The sequence below is a fragment of the Beta vulgaris genome, chromosome 5, assembly GCF_026745355.1.
Source record: "Beta vulgaris subsp. vulgaris cultivar EL10 chromosome 5, EL10.2, whole genome shotgun sequence".
Classification (NCBI taxonomy): Eukaryota; Viridiplantae; Streptophyta; class Magnoliopsida; order Caryophyllales; family Amaranthaceae; genus Beta; species Beta vulgaris.
Genome location: NC_079206.1, coordinates 34,168,711 through 34,181,712, shown reverse-complemented (window position 1 = coordinate 34,181,712; position 13,002 = coordinate 34,168,711).

The following is a 13,002-nucleotide window of genomic DNA, read 5'->3' as shown; positions in this document are numbered from 1 at the left end:
TTGAAGCTATGAAAGTAGATCAAGGTCAATAATCAGTATGAAATAATAATCATGTCATTGTATCAGTAGAGGATGAAACATTGATCGAATTTCGTTAAGTTAAGGTTGACATAAATCAAATGATCATAAAGTTGGCCTATTGCCTAAGTATCGCCTATTACTCTATTAGTTATTCTTATTGATGATTGCATAAGTATTCAAGTAACAAGTAACAAGTAACAACTAACATCTAACAAGTAACAACTAACAATTAACAACTAACAACCATAAGGATTATTGATTATAAACTTATAGTATTAGAGTCAATAGACTATTAAACTTAAACAGTTTGTTAGTTAGTGACATAAATCAAATTGATCAAAAGATTGATTGTCTTCGACATTAATCAAAAGTCAAAACCATCAAATGGTCATACGATTGATCATCGATGTTATTACACAGTTTTAACAATAATCAAAGCATACTAGAAATCCGTCTATTTCATTACTTAAATAATCACACATTAATGCATTTCATACTTAACAATTAACAATTTAAACTTTCACTGTTTCACAAATTTTTCACATCAATACATCATTATTCATTGAACTTTTAAAGTAAGTAGGAATTATTAAAACAATTAGTAAACATCATTCATAATTATTTTTACATTAATGATCTTGTTTATAATTAAAAATAGTAATTAAATTTCTAAAGTTTGTAATTTTATTAATTTATAATATTAATAATTAGTAATTAGTATTACTAAACAAATTTACAAATTAATACTAAATGTCTAAAAGAACTGTAAATGAAATTCAAATGAACTCTAAATGAAATCTAAAATCAGAAATCTTTAACTAAAAACCCTAAATGAACTTACAAAAATTAATCTTACCCACTCATTCAATCAATGGTTAAATCTCAACCTTTGATCTAACCCTAAACCTCAACCGTTGAGATCTGACCATAAATGAATAAATCTCATCCCTCGATCTAACCCTAAACCTCCCCCTAACGCCCCTTAGTATATAAACCTAAAATCCTAAGTCACACGCTCATTTCAACATCTTCCTTTCTCTCGCATTCCGGCTTTTCTATCTGAATTAGGTTTCTCTCTCATCCTCTCAGTTCCTCACTTCCTCAGATCTAATCATCTAACCCTAAAAACTTCCCCCTAAAAGGCTAAAACTATTTCTTCATTTTCTTTTTTCTTAGTCTCTCCTCTCTCTTATTCCGGTTTCACACAGTCACACTCATACTCTTTATTTGCATCTTGTAGGTTGGGGTAATAGTCTCTCTTATTCCGGTTTCACACGGTTCAGAAGGGTTGAAGACTTAAGGCTGATTGTTGATGTTGTGAAGAACTGAAGATCGTCATAAAAACAAAGTTTTCGTCCAAGAAGAAGCAAAAAAGAAGAAAAAAAAGCAAAAAAAGAAAAAAACGCAAATTTATTCTTCAAAAAACTATGTCGCAACCACCAGGTAAGTTTTCTTTTTTCTAGAGTTTTCGATTTCGTTTTTTTTAGATTTAGGAAGATCTGCACTTGCATGTGATTGTGGGAATATATGCTGGTCCAGTTTGCAGATTTACTGGAACATGATGTTTTTTTTTAATTTTACTTGTTTTTTTTTTGAAGATCTAGATTTTTTTTTTTATTATTTTACTTTTATCATATGTGAAATTGTGAATGTGAGTATGTTACTATGTGAGATCTGATATCTATACTATTTTTGGAATATCATGTGACATGTGTTTGAGATCTATACTTTTTTTTTTTAACTTTACTTGTTTTTTTTGTCCAGATCTAGATTATTTTGGGATCTTTTGCCATGTTTCCTACTGTTTTTCAAGTTCAGTTCTTCATAGTGATTTTTTTTTGTATCTTTTTTTGTATAATTTTACTTTTTATTTTTATACGGAATATGTGAGTATGTGACTATGATTTTAAGTTTTTTTTATGTGAGAGTGAGATCTGGAACCTTCATAAATCATAATTAGTTCATTTAATTATAATAATTATAATTATATATAATAATCATAATTAGTTTTTTTATGTGAGATCTGAATAATATAATGATCTAGGGTTTGTGTTCTAGAATCTAGCCTCGGGTTTTACTTAAATTGAATAATAAAATTAATAAAATTTATTTATGTTAAATAATAAAATGATCTAGGTCTGTCTTTTATTGGGCTAGGGTTTGTGTTCTGGGTTCATAAGTTCATTTATGTTCCTGTCATCTGGGTGCAAGTTTTGGGCTAGGGAGGGCTTGTGTTCTGGGTTTTATGTTTTGGGCTTGTTTCTGGGCTTGTTTATATTGGACATTTGGACTGTCTTTTGAGCTTTATTTTTGGGTTTAGGGTTTGACTGTTTAGGGTTTGACTGTTTAGGGTTTAACTGTTTAGGGTTTGATTATTTAGGGTTTGATTGTTTAGGGTTTGACTGTTTAGGGTTACTATCTAGGGTTTCTGTTTAGGGTTTTTGTTTAGGGTTTAAGTTTAGGGTTGGGGATAAAACCCTAAACCCTAAATCCTAAACCCTAAACCCTAAACCCTAAACCCTACCCTAAACCCTAAACCCTAACACTAACCCTACGGCCTAAACCTAACCCTAACCCTACGGCCTAAACCTAACCCTAGCCCTAAACCCTATGGCCTAACCCTAACCCTATGGCCTAACCCTAACCCTACGGCCTAAATTGAATAATAAATTCATTATGTGACTGTTTTTTATATGAGATCTGGAACATTCATTTTGTTAAAATAATTATAATTGTATATTAAATTGAATAATTCTTTTATATTACATTGAATAATAAATTCATTATGTGACTGTTTCTTTATGTGAGATCTGGAACATTCATTTTGTTATAATAATTATAATTGTATATTAAATTGAATAAACTCTTTTATATTAAATTGAATAATAAATTCATTATGTGACTGTTCTTTTTTATGTGAGATCTGGAACATACATCTTGTAAAAATAATTATAATTGTATATTAAATTGAATCAATTCTTTTATATTAAATCGAATAAATTCATTATGTGACTGTTTTTTATGTGAGATCTGGAACATTTATTTTGTTATAATAATTATAATTGTATATTAAGTTGAATAAATTCTTTTATATTACATTGAATAAATTCATTATGTGACTGTTTTTTTACGTGAGATCTGTAACATTCTTAAACCTGCCCTAAACCCTAAAACTTGACTTTGACTCTTAAATTTGATCTAACCCTACACATAACCGAACCCTAACCCTAGAATCTGCTCAAAACGTTTAACTTGTTTTTCAGTTCATCCATTGACATTGAACTCCATTATTGGGTCCAATTCTTTGTCTGTTGATGAGGAAACTGTTTCTCCCCAAACCCATGACCCTGTCCTGTTTGGGAGGCGTACGGCTAAGGTTTGGCAGCACTTTACTTTGTTTAAAACAGAAATGGTAAGATTTTTTCTACATGTAAGCACTGTAATGTTAAAACCTATCGTGCTGAGGGAACACAAGGTACTAATAACCAAAATAAACACTTAGAAAAATGTGAAGCTTACTTAAAAGTTAAAGTTGCTCAACCTGGGGGTCATTATGATCAAAAAACTTTCTGTCGTATATTTGCTGAAGCTATTATGTGTCATGGATATCCATTTTTGATGGTTGAGCATGCTAAGCATAGAGAATTACTTTCTTACTTGAATCCTAATGTGAAGCATATTTCTAGGAATACTATGCTTAAGCATTGTAATAATCAGTTTGCTGCCCTTAAAGCTCAATTAAAAATAGCTATAGGTAATTTAGAAGGAAAAATCTGTTGTACTTGTGATTTGTGGTCTGCTCTTAACAATGTTAGTTTCACTTTTTGACTGCTCATTATGTTGATAACTCTTGGGTGGTTCGTTCTAAAATTCTTGTTTTTAGACATTTTCCTGGTTCCCACACTGGTAAGGAGTTGGGTAAGTTTACTCTTGATTGTTTGATGAGTGGAATATTAGAGATAAAGTGTTTTCTTTGACTTGTGATAATGCTACTGCCAATGATGTTATGATTCAAGAAATGGTTAGGGACTTAAATAGGACTAATTTGTTGTCTTGTTCTGGTAAATTTTTCATATTAGATGTGCTGCCCATATATTGAATTTGATTGTTCAAGCTGGTTTTAAGTTTATAGATAAAACTGTTATGAAGTTGCAACAAGTTGTTTCATATGTTTCTTATTCGAACATTAGGAAAGAGAGGTTTGATGATTGTGTTAAGTATGTGAATACTGGTTTTTCTGGTTTGTTAATTGGTGATGTTCGTACTCGTTGGAATTCTACTTTTCTTATGCTTCGTAGGTGTTTAGAAGTTAGGGAGGTTGTAGATAGGTATTGTTTGCTTGAGCATGGTTTAGATGTTTCTTTTAACTGATTTTGAATGGGAAACTGTCCAAAATGTTTGTGATTTTCTTGAACCGTTTTATGATATCACATGTCTTTTTTCTGGTTCTGATTACCCCACTGCCAACTTATATGTGAAGAATATTGTTTTGATTGAAAGTCTTTTGTATTATGCTCAAGAAAACCCAACTGATTCTATTCGTCTTATGGCTGCTCCTATGTATCAAAAATTTAACAAGTATTGGCAAAATTATTCTCTAATTCTTACTATTGCTATCATGCTTGATCCCCGTTACAAAAAAACTTTGTTCATGAGTTGTATGCTACTGTTTATTTGCCTGAAGATCTTAATGGTAGGGTTAAAGAAGCTGTTGATGCTTTTAGCGAGTTGTATATGCACTATGTTACTGTTTATTCTCACCTACAATCTTCTTCCACTACATCTTCTATGACTACCAGTTCTGAGTCCTCCACTCCAAGTTTTGCAAGGTCCTTGCCCGTCCATTTAAGAAGGCCAATCTTGGAAAGGTTGGCTATTATGTGTATCATTTTATTCAATTAGTGATTGTTGTTTGGTAATAGTTTAGTGATATACTATTTACTTTGCTGTTTTTTAGAGTTTTGGTGCCAATGTTGCTGCTAGTAGGGGTGTTGAAAATGATATGGAATCATATTTCAATGCCTCACACGTTCCTGCTGACCAAGATGACCACTTTGATGTTTTGGCTTTTTGGAAATCTCATGTGACTGTTTATCCTATTTTGTCTCGGATGGCTAGAGATGTGTTGGCTATCCCCGTTACATCCGTGGCTTCCGAGTCTTCATTTAGTATGGGGGGTAGAATTTTGACAAAGTATCGCACACGTTTGCTGCCCAAAAATGTCGAGGCTATAGTGACTTGCCAAAATTGGATATTTGGTTATTCTAAGGATGAGGATGAGGAGTCTCTTGAGGTTGTTAAGGATACGGAGCCTACTGATATTGATTATGATTCAATTCCTTAAACTGTGATGTTTTTGTTTGGTGGTTCATGGCTGTTTTGGTGATGGTTGTTGTTTGCTGGTTTTTGTTGTGGCCTATTGAAATTAGTTGATGGCTGTATTTTGGGTTTGTGTTTGGGTTTTGGGTTTGGTTTAGTTTTTCTATATCCTTTTGCTTAATAAATTAATGTCCATTGCGCAAAGATAATTGGGGTCCTATGGTTAGCGACTTTTTTTTGCCTACATTTAACTTTACACACATGTTTTGCCCTTAGTGTCACAATGCATCTCTATATTTCGTTTGCGGCTTCATTGAACATGATACATACTTGGTTGGTATTGTTGATGCTTGTGTCACTTTGCTGGCTTTCTTGTCGTGTTAAGTTGTGTTGTCAATTGGAGTCGAGTGCTTGATGATGAGGTGAAAGTTTTACTTGAGAGCTGTTGTTGTTCTTTCTTTATAAAACGTCCCTATGGTTGTTAGCGACTTTTTTTTGCCTACATTTAACTTTACACACTTGTTTTGCCCTTAGTGTCACAATGCATCTCTACATTTCTGTTGTTGGCTTCATTGAACATGATACATACTTGGTTGGTATTGTTGATGCTTGTGTCACTTTGCTAGCTTTCTTGTCGTGTTAAGTTGTTTTGTCAATTGGAGTCGAGTGCTCGATGATGAGGTGAAAGCTTTACCTGAGAGCTATTGTTGTTCTTTCTTTATAAAACGTCCCTATGGTTGTTAGCGACTTTTTTTGCCTACATTTAACTTTACACACTTGTTTTACCCTTAATGTCACAATGCATCTCTATATTTCTGTTGCTGGCTTCATTGAACATGATACATACTTGATTGTATTGTTGATGCTTGTGTCACTTTGCTCGTTTTCTTGTCGTGTTAAGTTGTGTTGTCAATTAGAGTCGAGTGCTCGATGATGAGGTAAATTTTTACCTGAGAGCTGTTTTTTTGCTGCCTTATTTCTCTCGAAAATCTGTCTTTGGTATTTATTTTTAATATTTCCTTTTATTTAGAATTTTTTGAGTTTATAATTTCAGGTTCATCAAGTGCAAAATTGGAAAAAGGAAAGGGTAAGGTGATTTATTAGAGGGTGGGTTGTAGGAAATCTCTAAAACAAAAATGTAGAGGACTTGATGAGGAAGGAAAAAAAACTAAGGAAAATGTGTTTACAAAGGTGATAGTATGTGGTTTAGAGGCTGTTGGTGGTGGGGTACATGCTGGTGGTGGTGGCTTGGAGGCTGGTGGTGGTGTTGTTAACAAGGATGGGTTGGAGATTTATGTGGAGGGTGAAGATGGGGAATTCACTCGATTCTAGGTTTTTGAAGAATGGGATCACACTCTCATTGATGAAGGTCATGAGATCCCAATGAGCCCTTTCAATGAGATGGAGGACCCCGAAGATCTCTGTTTTCTGCTTGTTCGAGGGGCGTATTAGTTGCTGCCTTGCAGGGAAATTGGAATTTTTTGAACTAATTTTTTGCTGCCTTGTTGGGCCATATAAATTATGATCACTATGTAATTTTTTGTTTATTACTAATGATTAACCTAACTTGTTAAGTATTAGGGAATGCTGTAATGGCCAAATGTTGTAATGATTAACCTAAATTTTTTGTTTAGGGCGTATTAGTTGCTGCTTTTGTAATGGATGTAATGGATGTTGGAAACTTGGAAAGGGCCAAGTGTTAATGAAAGTATGAAACGGAATTTTATTTGGCAGTTTTTGTTCAATTTTATTTTTATTTTCTTTTTGTTTGTCTAACTCTAATTTTGATTTTATTTATTTTATTTGCAATATTTATTAAATACTAAGTATTTAAGTTAGCTCTAAAACAACATGTTATAATTTACATATAAACTCTAAAAATATTGTAATTTCTAAACATAACCAAATATAAATGGGCTGGAAATGTACATAATGATTAATACAATTCGACTATTTACATAAATCAAAAAAAAAAGGTTGGAGGTTAAAAATTAAGATACCCCATGGCCTATGCCCTATGGTGTACGGAAGCCATGGCTTAAATGCATGTTTAACAACAGAAACTATGTGTTCCATCTCCGCCTAATCGAGTACTACTCCAAAGATTAATGTACTTGTTAGAAAAAATGTGTTCCATTGATAATTAAAAAAAAATAAAGATAAAACTTGAAATAAATGGTAATCTTATACGTCTTCGGTCTTGCACCCCAAAAACAAATAATTGGTGTTGAGTCGGGTTACCTTGGGTCGGAATGGCATTGAGTCGGGTTTAGTTGGGTCGGGTGCTAACAGGGTTGGGTCGAAATTGGGTCGGTGATAGCTGGGTTGGTCACAATTGGGTCGGTGATAGCTGGGTTGGGTCACAACTGGGTCGGTGATAGTTGGGTTGGGTCACAACTAGGTCGGTGATAGCTGGGTTGGGTCACAACTGGGTCGGTGATAGCTGGGTTGGGTCACAACTGGGTCGGTGATAGTGCGGTTGGGTCACAACTGGGGGGTGGTAACTGGGTTGGGTGATAACTGGGTGGTTAACTGGGTCATTGGCGGGTGAAGTTGGGTGCAGGTTATTTTGGGTCGGAAACAGGTTGGTCTGGTCGTTATTCACGGGTGCAATTGGGTACGGGTACAACTGGTCGGCCCAACTCAGGTTGGGTTACTAATTCCACGGGTTAAACTGGGCACGGGTGAACACTGGGTCGGAATGGGTCGGCTTTCCAACCGACCACTCTCGGCTCGGAACAGGTTGGGTCTGGGTCGCATGCGGGTTCACCCGTGGGTCGGCCCAGTTTTTGACACCTCTAATGCTAGCACTACTTAATAAATTCGAGGATTCTTAATTCACTAGTAGAAAAAGGACGATTTGCGTCCCCTTATTTGCGTCGCACAGACACGGAAGTGACGCAAAACATCTATTTGCGTCGCATGACCAACAGAGTATGACGCAAAACATCAAAAACAATAGCAGGACACGAGAAATATGCGTCGCATGGTACATAGGTGCGACGCATATTACTAGTTTGCGTCGCATGGTGCTTGTGTGCGACGCAAATAGCTGCGAGTAGTGGGAGGATTGCGAGACTAATGTGCGTCGCACGAGGCGAGGAGTGCGACGCACATTAATATGCTGCTTGATGGGTGCGCCGCAATTGGGCTTTTAATACTTCCCCCTCTTTTTGTAATATTTCCCAACGGCATTCTTTCGAGCCCTAACTCATGCAACTGACTGCTATCCCCCTCTCTCCCTCCTGCGAAACCCTCGTACACACTCAAACAAACCGGCGCACACACTCTCGCCGGCGCACCCTCGCTCACAATCTTGCCGGCGCACCCTGAATCTCGCTGGCGACTTCCTCTTCTGGTGCGACTTCCTCTCCCCCTCTCTCTCTATCTCTCTCTCTCTCTCTCATTCTCGTTCCTTACTCTGCCGGTGCCCTTTTCGCCGGCGCACCCTCGTTCACATTCTCCCGCCAGTGCACGTATCTCGGTCTAAGTTGCTTCTGCACCGCCGGTTCTCTCTCTCAATCTCCCTTCGCTGCGCCGCCGGTTCTCTCTCAATCTCCCTTCGCTGCAGCCGCCACGGACTAAGTTTACGGCGACCTGCTGCCGCCACGGACTGACCTGCAGCCGCGACGGTCCAGCCGCCGGCAAAGTAGGTATTTCAAGTTATTTTATGAATCGTATATTTACTTCATGCATGGTAAAATTAGCTCTAAAAGCAAATTCAGAACTGCTTTTCATATACTGTTAATGGATTGCATATTCGGAACGAGTAATGGATTGTGTAAATTTGTTGTACTTTTTTCAATTATACTTATTTTTCAATTTTTTCTCTGTTTTTGCAGCAACAGTCAAAAGAGGTTTTTCAATCTACCTTAGGAGCTGCATTTTCCCCTATAACAAGTGAGTTTGTTATAATATGTTGTAACTAAGCATCTGAATAATTTCTATTGCTTGATTTGTAACCTTGCATTGTGATGGAAACCGAATAGAGAAGGAGAGAAATCTAAGCCACCTTGAATGCTCTCTTTAGAATTATGTGCTTCAATTATGAGTTAGAATTCTTGAATGCTCAATTCAGACTTTGAAACTTATGTCATTCCTTTACATTGTAGTTTAGTTGCCACCTTAGTCCTCATTGGTTTGCCGGTTCTCCAAGCTCGTGCACTTGTGCTCGTCTTCGCTGCTCCTTGAGAGCAGAGTATGTATTATATTTTTTGTTATTTTTTTTATGTATGTTAATGTAACCATTAGTTTGGATTTAGGATGTATATATGTGAATTGTTTGATTATTATGTGATTGGGAAATTATATGTTGAATCATGCATAACCAAACCTATTTGGACATACCTTAATGGGGTGAGGAGGAAATCTAAGGAATGGATTGGTTTGTGTTGTTTATTGCAATGTGCATCATTTGCCTAGATACCCGTTCGAGGCTTACTCATTAGGAGTAAGTCTTGAATAGTCCCCGGTTTGGGACTGTCTTTGAGTTTCTTATCTCACTTAGGATGTGAATGAATGTTTGGTTTTTGATTCTAAGAAAGATCCGGCTCATTTCCCTAAGCGTTCTCTGGGTACATATGTTGATAGTTTAACTACTATCTTCATCGTGTACTTGGAGAACTGTAGGGAAGTGCTGCCGGATTTTTCTTAGAATTGAAAACCAAATGTTCATTCACTAGTGAGATGAGAAACTCAAGGATGGTTAGTTGGAGTGATAAGACCCAAATGGTCATGACTGCATTTGATAAACTACTTTGAATGATGTGATCGATTGTATTCTTGTTTGGTGTCTCTAGTGTATGAATATGGATCGAAACTGGATGTATGGTAATCGAATTTCGACGACATTTCTACAAGGGTTAATGAATTTATCAGAGTTGCGTTAGAACATCAATCGGAGAATGGGTCAAAGTTAGTCTTGTGTCCTTGTTGTGATTGCAATAACTCAAGGGGGTATCGTGATATGGATCAAATTAAAGATCATTTGATTCGTCGTGGGTTTAAGAGTAACTATACTAGGTGGACATGGCATGTAATCCCCCACATTTTTAAAGGATTTTCATAAATATATTTAAGTATTTATGTAATTATATTTAAATCCAAATGGGTTCGGAAAATGATTTGACTTTTAAAAAGGGTTGACTATTTTAAAAGTCAACTAAAAATATTTTTTTAGCTTAATAAAGTTTGTAATATTTTAATTAAGCGTGTTTTAAATAAGAGTTTAATTATTAAAAGCATATTTGAAAAGGAAACTTAATGGAATCGAAAGCCCAACAGTAATAAAAAGGGAAAGGATAATTTGATGACTAAAGTCCTAATAAGCCCATCTTGTTAGTCATCAAAAGTTTTAATTATTGAATTCCTTTTCCTAAGCCCAATAGGATTAGCCTATTTAAATATCCTAAAACCCAAATATTTTGCCCTACACTTTATTTTCTCTCTCCTCCCTTGCACGTGATTTCGAGCTCTCCCCTCTCTCACTCGACATTTTCTCTCTCCTCTTCCTCTTGAGCGTGACTTTCATTTTTTCTCTCAAAAATCGTTTCTTCTTCGCTAAGTAACGTTTCTTGTTGAACAAGAAACGTCACAAACCTTTTCTTGAAGCCGAAAAACTTGATTTCCGCCGGTCCTTGCTGCTGTCACAGCCGCGGCGCCTCTTCCTCCTCTTATTTTGGTTGTTTTTCTTTACTTCTCTTTTAAGATTCCATTAAAGTTCTAATTTTTATTGTTATTTTATTATTATTTGCATGATTACGATTTGAGTTATTATTTTTATTATGAAATATATATTTTTCGGATTATATGTATAAAAGAAAAATTTCAGATTTATTATTTTTAGTTTTAATCATGAAAGATGTGATTTTTAGGGTTTTAAATCACTAGAAATCGTACATTTAAAGTATGAATATGAATTTTGATTGGAATACGATTTTTATATTCATTTAAAATATTTTCAGAAGGTTTAGAAAATTTTATATTTGCTGGAAATTCAGAAAGTTAATATTTTAAGGTTTTTAATGGTTTTTAATCACTAGAATAGTTGATCTATACTAGGGATTAAAAATAATGAGAGTTTAAATTATAAAAACGATTTTTAAAGAAGTTTAAAAGGGTTTGGGACGTTTTAAAGTTGCTGTATTTTTTTTAGTTCAAGTATTTACTTGATTATTTGGTTATTCTAGGCGGAGAATTCACTGTGGGGGACTTTTAGTGCTTAAAGGTGGCCTACCGTTGCGTTTATACAAGGTACGTACATAGTCTACGTGCTAAATGGTTTAGAACATGCCTTAGGGATGATTTTTACTTATTAGTATCATGTATAGGACCTTGTTGTCATGTATATGATTTACTATAATTACTTTACATGTTACTTGCCTGTGTGCTACATGTAAATTGAGAATATGTATGAGTATGACTTGTTTGTATGGAAGTTTGATGCAAGCAACAAGTTCAGTTTGGTATTAATTCGTAAGTGGATTAATTTAAGTAAGTTGGAATCATGTGTTACATAGATTCTTGGAGATTATTTATTTATCTTATAAGAACCGTGGATCTTATTTGGTAAGTATGGTTTATACCTATGTAAAGGTACGGAATTCTGTTGGCTGGGTTCAACAAAGGATAAAAAGAAATAAAAGGAGTCTTGATTGATAAGTTGTGAACACTTGTTAATCTAAAGATAAAAAGAATTTTGTTATGATTATGTGATTGTGAATTATGTATTATTTGGTTGTTGTGGTGTCAACACAAGTATTAAAATGAATGCAACGTAAAGTGAAACGAGAATAAGTTATAGACTTTAGACTAGTGCACGTCTAGAGTTGGACATAAGGGTTGGGGTTATGGTGAGCGTGCCATAGCTTTTCTAGGAATGGGTTGATCACCATCCCTTTTTATTCAAAGGTTCCTCGATATCGCAGGTCACTCTGAAATGCGGAGTCGCGCCCCCATTTCATTTTTATTGGCAGGACAACTCGTCTAATAACTATTCCATTAAAGTAATAAAAGATGTTTTAAGTTTAGTTCAGTAGAAGTTGTCTGCAGATTATTATTTACTCATGTTATTATTTATTCCTGCAAGTTATTTTGTAGTATCATGTTTAGGATTATTTATGTCTGATATGTAGTACTCAGCTTTGCTGATTACGTGTTTGTCTGTGTTTGTGATCATGGCTTTGCCTATTGATCCTGTGGTGATCCTTCGGGGGAGCAGAGTCAATAAAGCATTGACATTACAGGTTCGAAGATGCATACCATTGGGGAATCTGGAATGGAGAGGCTTTTGTGACATTAGTGTTATTTAAGTTGTTTTCGTAGGAACATCTTTACTTAAGTTTGAGGTTTTTTTAGTTGGTGTGTTAAGTTTGACTTTGTCATTTGGTTTCATAAGTTTAATAAAGTTGATTTTTGTTTTAATAAGTTTTCCGCTGCAACATTCTGAGTAAGCCGAAACGTTATCACACGGGCGATAATGCCTGGGTAATTCTCTAGATTTGTTATAAAAGTATTTTCTAAAAAGAGAGAATTATCGGGGTGTTACAAAGTGGTATCAGAGCTTTAGGTTAGTTTAAGACTTATAGGCGCCTAACTAACTAACTAGCTTATTAAGTGATTTTAGCTTCTTAAGTTACCTAGATTATGGGTTATTTGAAGGAA